The following is a 10,441-nucleotide window of genomic DNA, read 5'->3' as shown; positions in this document are numbered from 1 at the left end:
ATGTATTATACAAATCTCCTCTAGGGATGCTCAGACTTAAAATAATTCAAGATTAAAAGATTCCAGCACTTTATGCCCTAAAAGAGGTATGACAATCTTCATTTTCTATACCGCACACTGTTGGCCATGCACTCGAATATGATGGTTAATTTCCTCTGTAGCTACCAGACACCAGTTTAGGGCTGAAAACCATTAACCCTAAGTGCTCTTCCAAAACAAACCCACAAACATATGACTTTGACCACAATGACTCTACAACCTCAATAAAAATGCTGAGCAACGAAGCTTTCTCAGTAAGAGCAGGCAGAAACGAACTGACGGCCATTAAAAATTTTAATGCTGAGAAAAACCTTTTTCCCTACACCAAATGACATCACTGCTAAACACAAATAACAACCCCAGAAAAGGATACATAACTGATCATTTCCCTAATATTATCAATTAGGACTTTGGGAAGTTTAATAACATGATTTTAAAGGATATTTTAAGAATTCAAATATCCTTAAACAGAAATGTTAAGGTACTCTCAGAGATTAGGGTTTTTTTTCCAAATAAATCTTCATTAATGCAGAACTACTGTGCTACAACAAAGCTTATTTTGACAAGCTTTCTGTGACACTCAAAAAGCCATTCATTTTGAATGTGTTTCATTCATATTATCTCCCACTTTTATGAAGAACACTGTATTGTATGCAGTGAAAAAACCTACAAAGAAAATCTGGTATAGCATCAGAAAGATAAAGGCTCAGAAGGTCTTTTTATAGCCAGCTCCTTTCAACAGAGTGAAATCACATATTGTATGACAATTCTGGATGGATCCTCATCTAACTTCTAAAAACCCTCTATAATCTTTGTAGATTAAACTACACTTGTAGTTCAGAAAAGAACAATTTCAAATATCTAACTTTGCTACAAATTAAATTCAATTGCTCAGGCAATGAGAAACCAATCACTGTTCACTTCACAAAATATGAAGCGGGTAACACCAACAGATTTAGGTCCAAAAAACAGTCGTGCTTACTATCTGCTGGACCACAATAACTCTATTCAAGCCAATGATTTTACTTTTACTATGCATTAGTTCCAGAATACAAGAGAAAAATTACTTATTGAATACTGTTGGCAAGCTCTCTCTGAAGTCTTTTGCGTTGCTGCCCAGAGCTGCACAACAGAGATCTGGGCTTCTGCAACACCTTTAAGGTCTCCAACAGAACCTATTCCCAAACCCACAGCATTCTGTACTAAAGGAGACAACCCACATATAGCAAGATGCCTTCCCATCCTATGCTGCAATTAATTTTCAGGCATTCATCAGCTGATACCTTAAAATAGTTCAGTACTTCATTGCAGGCCAAGTTTTTACATGGCAAAAGAAAATGTGGGCTAAGAAATTATACTGGCCTATGGCAGCTATCAGACAGGCAGCACGTCCATGACTACTGAAGCTTCTGGAGCTATGACTACAGCTTCCCATACCCCACTTGCAGCTACTACCTCTACTAAGGAACAAAGCAGCAGGATGCTAACTAACAAAAATAAATAGCTGCCTCAGGAAGGGCTTTTTTTGGACCACTTCCAATGTACACACTACCATTTCTAGGCCAAGAAATATGCATCAATCACATAACTATGGAACTGTGACCAAAGTATGTTTATGAAAATGAATACAAATTCATCTGGAAGGCTTACACTACCAGAAATTCAGAGTTCCCTTTTGTTTTCTCTGAAGAAAAATCTAGGTAATTAGTTAACAGTAAGCTATTACTGTTTCTTCTTCCTCAGATGCTACAAGAGCCTGCCTACCCTCTTTCCACCATGACCAATACCAAGTACCAAAAACTTACCTCTACCTTTGTTTTTCTCAGCTTAGCAGGATGAGTCCATTTTAATCAGCAGGGCTCACTGACATCAAGATACTTTTACAATTATTTTTAAGGGGAAATTTTAGCTCTTCTTGCTCAGAGTACGTAAATGGTGGGACCTACATTCACCGGGAGCTGTCTAAAAACTAAGAACACTCTCATAGAAAAATCTATTTTTAAATAAACTGGTGACCAAAACACTTTGGCTAATTAGCTAATATAAAGCCCTGTAAATGTTGCATAAAGCTACTCAACCGACCTAAAAGGGCAAAACACAAAGGTAGTAGAAAAATAAAACTACAGAGAACAGCAAAAGTGAAAAAAACCCAACCAGATGTTCACAAAACAATGACAATTAAGTTGAGGTACTGAGAGAAATTCTGATTCTTTCTCTGAGATTCTTTCTTCTGAACCTTTGGGTCCACCTGAACAGCTCACTATGTCCGCCTGAATGTATCCCCTCAGTCACGGTAAAACTGAACCCCTTTCAAGCCAACTCAAGTACTACAAAGACCTTTCAACTTGTTTGTAATGATTCACCTGTAAGACTATTGCTGTATGAGCAGCTAGTGACCCACATTCAGGTACATGACTAGCGCAGATACCATGTGATCATTACTGAGTCATGCTGTGCCTAATCAATAGCACAATTAATGAACGTCCACATAATCGATGTGTAACTAATCAATGTGCACTTCATTTTATGCACAGTACGCTGTCTTTTCCACTTGAAATATTACAAGCACCTCGCACAGGAACTGCAGTTTTTTTAATAAGGATATGAGACCATGTTGTCCAATAGACAACAAAGCCCACATTGCAGACTCAACTGCTATCAGTGATGGATGAATCTGTACTGTGAGCAAAACCACGTGACAGTATTAATAAACAACAAGCAAACAAGATCTACAGTGTCCCATGCCCTGACCAGAGATCCATCCCAAGCCATATCATCTCAGGATTACAAGAATCAGAAAGGACATATGATGTTATAACTTGCTATCGCCTTTTCTGAGTTATTATTCGTGATCTGCCTTTCAAGTGTTCATGCCTTTCGTATTGGGACCCCAAAAGAATCAGCGCCTCATCACCCACCGTAAGAATTAGCTTTCATTTTTTATCTACCTTTCCCCCACTGAAAAAACAGCAGTGTTCAACAACAGAAAAGGTGTTTCACTGAACACAGAACAGACTGAAACTTACAAGCTTCCCACTTCCTGAATTTTCTGTATGATCAAACTATATTTGATGTACACTAAAAGGTTTAAAAACCTCATCTGTGCACACAGTAACATAATAAAATACCAAATGCTCACCTTTTTCTGCACTGTCTAGAATCCTGAAAGCACACAGGGCTAGAGATCAACTAGATGTCAACAGGCACAGAGGTTTGAGTCTCCATGTGTCTGCACATGGACTTTGGAAACAATTCCTGCTAGGCAGACTCTTGGTGGGGAAAGGAATATTTAAGGAAAAGACTCTACCCAGAATGGGAGTAATCCTGTTTTCTGACAGTTCCATCAGATACGAAGATTCAGTTCAAAACCTTCTAGTCATTAGGACATGGTGGCTAGAGGTTTTGGAGAGCCAGATCTTTACCTATCTTATTGTCCACCTTCAAGCTCTCCATTTCAACAGATCATGGCTGTGATTCCACAGAGTCTCTAGCTAACAATCAATCACCTAAACAAATATCTATTTCACTAGATGTTTATGCCATCTTACCCTCCCGTTTGTCTAGAAGGCAAGGTGCTCCTGGAACTTCAATACAGGTCCCAGCCACAGAACAATGGCCAAGTGACAACAAGACACAGCAAAAAGCCAAGCCAACATACAAAAAAAAAGGCATTAGGCACACTTAATAGTTACAGTAAGCCCTAGACCAACTGCACAGCGAGAAGCAAACCCTGGATTCATGGGAGGATTCCAAAAGTGGAGCTAAAGCAGAGAGGAATACAAAAGAGCCCTCAGATCATTCTGAAACAAGCAACACTCAACATGGTTGACTATGGTTGACATGGTGACTGTGATGCAATTTTCTCTGTGAAATTGAATCAGATTTTAACAGGAATTAAATCTCCAGAGGAATTCACCAGTTATGCTAACAGAAGAAGCAGGTGGAAGCAGCAGAGTGTAGCAGATAGGGATTTATTAAAATAAATAAAAATCAGTGCAATCAAGTTCACAAACCATAAATGCAGACAAGCTACAAACTTACCTTGATTAGGTATATTCCAATGTTTAATGTCTTATTCTTGGCTTTTGAACTAATTTATCTACATTTAAACTATGTGCATAAAATTGGAACTTACGTTGAGGAAGGCTTTATCTGTACAGACTGCACTGATACAGTTGTGTGTACCTAACACATGATTACATCACAAAGACCATTTATGACTGATTCTCAATTAGCAATTTCTCAAATGAGCCTCAAAACCCTGTGAATTTAGACATGATAAATACTCAAGTACTGTGACTGACCAATAACAGCCTGTAACAGAAGGCTCAGAGGGGGCAATGATGAAGCACCCACAAAGCTCAGGAAATAATGCACGGTGTGACTAACCACAGCTGTTACAAACAATGTAACTACTTCAACTCAGTGGAGACTGGATGGTGGCCTTTGCTTTGGATAAACAACTAAATCCGTTGAGTGGATCAACTGGTGATATGAATGTCTCTCCCTGATTTCATCAAAAGAATACTAATGTCTGAGTTTGCATCCCACCCCATGCTGGTCTGGATTATGTTGCTTGGTCAACATATGCACTGAACCACTGACAAAATTTCAAAGAGAGCAGCACATGGGATTTTAACCCACATGATCCTTTCTAGCAAGGGGGATGCCCAGCATCCTGATGGTGCGAATGTTATAGAGACTGGAAACGGGAATCATTGGTACTGCAACTGAACTGTTTATTTCAATTTCTAGATTTTGCTAAGTGTAACTTAAAAAATATTCTGAAAACATAATACAAATGTGTTCTTCTAAAGCAGAAAACCCATATAACATCAAGTATCTTCAAACACACACATTTGACATTACAGAATCAATTAGTTTGGAAAAGACCTCTGAGATCGAGTGCAACCTGTGACAACACCACCACGTCAACTAGACTATGGCTCTAAGTGTCATATCCAGTGTTTCCTAAAATACCTCCAGAGTCAGTGACTCCACCACCTCCCTGGGCATTCCAATACCTAATCACCCTTTCTGTGAAGAAATTCTTCCTAGTGTCCAACCTAAACCTCCCCGACACATCTGAAGACTATGTCCTCTTGCCCTATTGCTGGTTGCCTGGGAGAAGAAGCCAACCATCACCTGGCTACAACCTCCTTTCAGGTGGTTGTAGAGAGTGATAAGGTCACCCCTGAGCCTTCTCTTCTCCAGGCTAAACAACCTCAGCTCCCTCAACCATTCCTCATAGGACATGTGCTCCAGATCCTTCACCAGCTTCATTGCCCTTATATCCAACATTACACCCTCCACGTGTGGATTATCCAAAAGAACACGGTCAGAGAACATTATACTCTGACACATACCTCTATGGGAAGTAATATCATTTTCTTTGAGCAAGAAGTAAAGTACCAACACTCATTCAACACAAACACCCATGACCAATTTGCAAAAAGGGTATTTTGTCACTGCAAAGAGTTATCCCTTCGTGCCCCTCAAAATGTTTAATGAGCGTCTTGTTTTCTACCAGGTACAGTTTGCTTGGGAAAAGAACTACTTCTTGAGGGTTTTGGAAGTTACTGTATACTGTCTTCATTTGAATGGACTCCCTTGGAAAAGCTTGAGCTTTTCACTTCTGGGGAAAGAGCTGCAGCAGCCCTGTATTCAATATTCAAAATGAATTTGTTCCTATTCAATAGTACTTGAGTTAAAACATTTTACCAGGAGTCCCCACATCAAAGAAAGTGTATACAGAGAAGTTTGGACTCTAAAAAAGCCAGAAAAAAAAAAGAGAAACACTAATGTGCATTAATGATTTCTCCTTGGAGAGTAATTTCTATCTTGGGAGGTCACACGGTTTCAGTCCCTTACCATTATTTCACAAGACTTTACAGAAAAAAGGCAATATTCAATCTGGCACAGACACCACCACCCATTAACTAAAGAAATATAAATACTCAAACTATGAGAACAACCTGCTAAGCTGCCCTTTAAACCTAGAAAAAAAACCTGCCTTGTATTCAAGTACCATTTTAGCAGTGCTTAGGACTTTCAGTATGGCCAAGATGCAGCCATAATGCAGAACTGTCCTCCTTGATACACAACACTTCAGCATTTCTGATCAACTAAGAAAGAGACACCTAATACTGGCACTGACCATTATAAATCTCAGCGTTTGCCCAATCTTAAAAGTTGTAAAATATTTAAACAACCTATCCCCAACCCCATCTACACTTCAGGCAGTGTAATAAAGACTAAGATGCTCCATTTAACATGCAATTTATTAACTCTACAATAGACTATAAAGCCCAAGAACTATTTTCAAGTCCTAAAAATACCTTCTAAAAAGAACACTCTCAGAGAAACATGTCTCCACAAACTGAAATGCATTTTACTCTCTCAGGAAGTTTCACCATGTCTTCTTCAATTTAAAAAATAGAAAGTAGGACATCTAGTTCAACTGAGGCTACCAGCACAAGAGTAAAGATGGGCAATTTTCTGTAATCATAGTATATACCATGTGGTAATCTTGCAAACCTTGTGAATGACAACTGCCCGCTCTCCAGCTAGACAAAACATTTCACAAAAATAACGATACCTTAACCTGACTGCGGTGCTGTAGACTGTAGGAGTAATGGCAACAAAAAAAATCCAGCTAAACCTCCAACACCACTTCAGCTTCCTTTAGCTCGTTCAATGTAGAATACAGTAGAATAATGTAGAATACTTAAGAATACCAAACACTCAAATGTTTTACTCAATTGGTACAAAAGATGTACCATTTGGAGCATTTCTACATACTCTGGAGGATGTACTATAATGAGTTTAAAGCCTCATTGCTGAAAGCATTGAGGTAGCACCAGCATTACCAAGAAAGCACTGGCAAAGACATCAGATCTATCTGTAGTTGGCTGGCCAAAATATTCAGTTTTCATTCTTCCTGTTCAAAAAAGCTCCTTAAACACTAGAAAAGTCCGCTTGAACATTTCATACATTTGTCTCTACTTATTAATCAGAAGAACAAAAAGGTACAAAATCCTAAGGACACACTAAAATGATCAAATCAATGGTAGTGCCTCGATGAAAGCAAAGTTTATGTATAATAACACTGGGTCAGTTCAGAAATTCATTGCCTAAGGAAGAGAGCACTGATGGCCATACCTCATTTGATTCCAAATAGCATGTGCCTTAGCTTAAATCCTGATTCACATGAAGCCCTTTAGAAGTTAAAGGCCAAAAGACTTCGAGTCTAAATATCAGTCATCTATCTTGACCGAGAGTTGCTAACTTTCTAGAAGAGAACATTTAAGCTTAGAAATAAGATCACATGGCTCCTCTCCAACAGTCTGCTTGTATCTCATAACACTTTGAAGTGCTGAGATTCTCAGAATCCAGGACAGCACTTGAACAGCAAACACTAATAAATAATTTTATCACCCTGTGATACACTACTGATGTATCCAGAATGTACAGAATTTAGCTGCCATACAATTGTGTTAAGCAAAAACACCAACAGAAATATTTTATCAGTATTTGTTTAAAATAACGAAGCTCCAAGACCTCATAGTTGATTATATCCTTGACAGTTATGCAGTCACCTCATAATTTGACAAAATAAATTTCTAATTAAAGAATGCTGAACTTATTGTTCACAAAAGTTCTCAGGACCAAGCTAGTGTCAGTGTCAATTTAAATGCAAACTTAACTCACTGCATAATTACTCTACTTATGGCAATAAGCTTTCTTACAATTAGTATCAAGAAAGCAGTAACACTGTATTCACCAACCTTTTTTTTGTGAATTATGCATTCCGGAAAAAAGTGCTGCTGAAAATTTATTACTTAAAAATATTTTGAAAGCCTCTGTAAAAGATTCTGTAGGCTGCATCTGCTAGCCCATTAGCCATTTTATCCCTTCCAATTGTTTAGAGTAAAATGTTTACAAAACAAACTACTAGAAACAGATGCTGGTCCCAAATTTAATACCTTGATTATTGTATTTTATTCTCCCTCTCTTCTCTCTTCCCTCTTGTAACTTTAGCATTCCTTGTAGCTTCTACAAACCACACTGCAAATGTTATTTAGCACTCAGTGTCAATTAGGTACCACCTGAAGCCTTTGACCAAATCAAAAGGCCTTGTAACTAAAAATCCATTTATTAACTTACTCCACTCTTGCAAAATTCCATCATGGTCTACGGAAGAATTGATACTATGGTTACACAATAAACTTAGTCAAGCTAACAGTCTGCTTATGCTAAAAGAGGAGGTCTCTGTCCTTCACCATTTTCAGCATTAACTGGACACTTCATAAACCCATTCAACTTCATAATTCAACAGAAAGCCATCCAACAGGGGCAGGAGGAAGGAAGGGCTGAGCTAACCTTCTGCCACATCAGACAAACTCAACAATCATGAGAGTCAACTCAACACTACAAGCTCAACACTACAGGTCTCAGAGCAGAACCATCTTTCAGCAGTAAGACAACATTTTCATTCAGTCCTACAGAACAGCACCCCAAGACCACAGCATATTTGTCACTCTTCACAAAAAAACAAGCAAAAATATTTGTCTATCTTTTGTTAAATTAGCTGCCCTAAGAATTGTCTGCATTTTCCTTACATCACTGCTCCTCTTGACTCACCAAGAGATTATGCCACAGACTCTCCACGAAAAGGAGTTACAAAGCTAGCAAAATAACTAAACACATTCTGCAACATCTGAACTAGATTATTACAGATCAGCATTTCCAAACTAACTGCATGGGAAAAAAGGGGGAAAGAAAAGGCTAATAATTCATCAACCAGACTAAAGGATGACAGTGACTGTTCATTTAAAAAGGAAATACATGTTTCTAATGCAAGACAGAGCTATATTAATTTGGCAGTTATTTAAGTTATCAACGCACTGTTAAAATATAGGAAGATATTTAAGATATCTACTAGAACTGGTCTTTAGTGAAGACTCCACTTTAAAAAAAAAGAAAAAAGAAAAAAAAATCTCTTCTCTCACCCTAACCTTCAAGTTAAACAGAAGAGATGTGACTTTTGCCAGCATAAGTGTTAAGTACTTGTTTCTGGTTTTCTGCAAGCTGCAGATAATAAAAAACTGTAATCAATGAATATCAAAAGTCTTGTTTCACCTATTAACTTGTTAAGAAATTATCTACATGCCAAAAGGAACTTGAACTGCTGTGATTATACCAAATCTATTTCAGAATTTCTAACAGTTTCCATCACAAATTTCATTCTGATTATTTTGGATATTATTTAATGAACTACTGATGATGCCACTCTGGAACTATTTAATTTGTTTAAGTCACCGCTGCCTCAGGCATCCCTTCCCCCTCTGTTGTCAGTCCCATGTACACATGCTCCACCCCTTCCTTAGTACGGCTGCCTAATCCATGATGACCTAAGTCTATGCTGCTAACTCACTGCCCCCAAAACCCAAAATCTATTCACTGATCTTTAATCTGTCAGTTTAGCAACTAAGCCCATTCTCATCATTTAAAAAAAGCCACCAAAACCACGCATGAAACTCATTGGAAAATTCAACTGCACTTTTAAACTCAAGACAAACAAAAATTTGTCCTCTCAGGATACTTTTCAAAGAAATAAAACATTCTTCCCTTATATCTCCCTACTCATCCAATCATCAAAATTATCCTGAAATTACTACAGGATGTAGACAGACTATAGGCTGAAGTTAACAGTCACCTTTGAAGATTAGCTAAAATTAACTAGGACTCCAAACAATGAGGATTAAGGAGGATTTCTGAATCATCACATGATGTTTTTATCACATGCAGCAATTCTGGTCTGAGTTTCTGTACCAACCTTCTACATGATTTGCGGAAAATCTTTTTGGTTTACAGGCGAAAAACCATTACTCCGACCTCTTCTGTTGGGCACTTAATTATATAAAAATAAATACTACATAAGGCCTTGATAACAGAACAGTACTCATATTTAACAACTTATATTTGTAATTATAGTCTGACCTCAAAGAAGCTCAAAGTCTATGAAACCTAAACTATGTTTGTCATTTTCCTACTAAAAGGCAGTCTTCTACAAGACAATCTTCATTAGAAAACCCTAAATCACAACCTAAAAGATGTTGATAAAAGAAAGGAAAAAATTTCAGACCACACTATGGAAAACTACTTCAAATGGCCCAGAGGCATCAATGGAGAGATCCAAAAAGCTTAGTGTACATTCAGCTATGTTTTGTCTATCCAGGTTCTCCTGACTGCCTACAGTTTAAGAAAAAGCATGTCTTATGAAAAGAAGGCACAAAATTCCATCTTTCCAAACAGAAATAAAAACATCATTCCTCTAAATCATATGATTAAGCAGAAGTCTTCCTATGATGGAAAATTCTCTCTTGCCCACCATGAGAAA

At 37.8% G+C, this 10,441-nt stretch overlaps 1 protein-coding gene across 11 annotated transcripts in view; it reads right to left on the bottom strand.

Annotated features, from left to right (window-relative positions):
• ATP2C1 (ATPase secretory pathway Ca2+ transporting 1) overlaps positions 1-10,441 on the bottom strand; it is a 65,467-nt gene that overhangs the window by 37,165 nt on the left and 17,861 nt on the right. The window lies entirely within an intron of this gene.

Source organism: Lepidothrix coronata, unplaced genomic scaffold, assembly GCF_001604755.1.
Source record: "Lepidothrix coronata isolate B3197 unplaced genomic scaffold, Lepidothrix_coronata-1.0 Scaffold64, whole genome shotgun sequence".
NCBI classification, from domain to species: domain Eukaryota; kingdom Metazoa; phylum Chordata; class Aves; order Passeriformes; family Pipridae; genus Lepidothrix; species Lepidothrix coronata.
The sequence above is the reverse complement of the archived record's forward strand: the minus strand, read 5'-3'. Positions and strand labels throughout refer to the sequence as shown.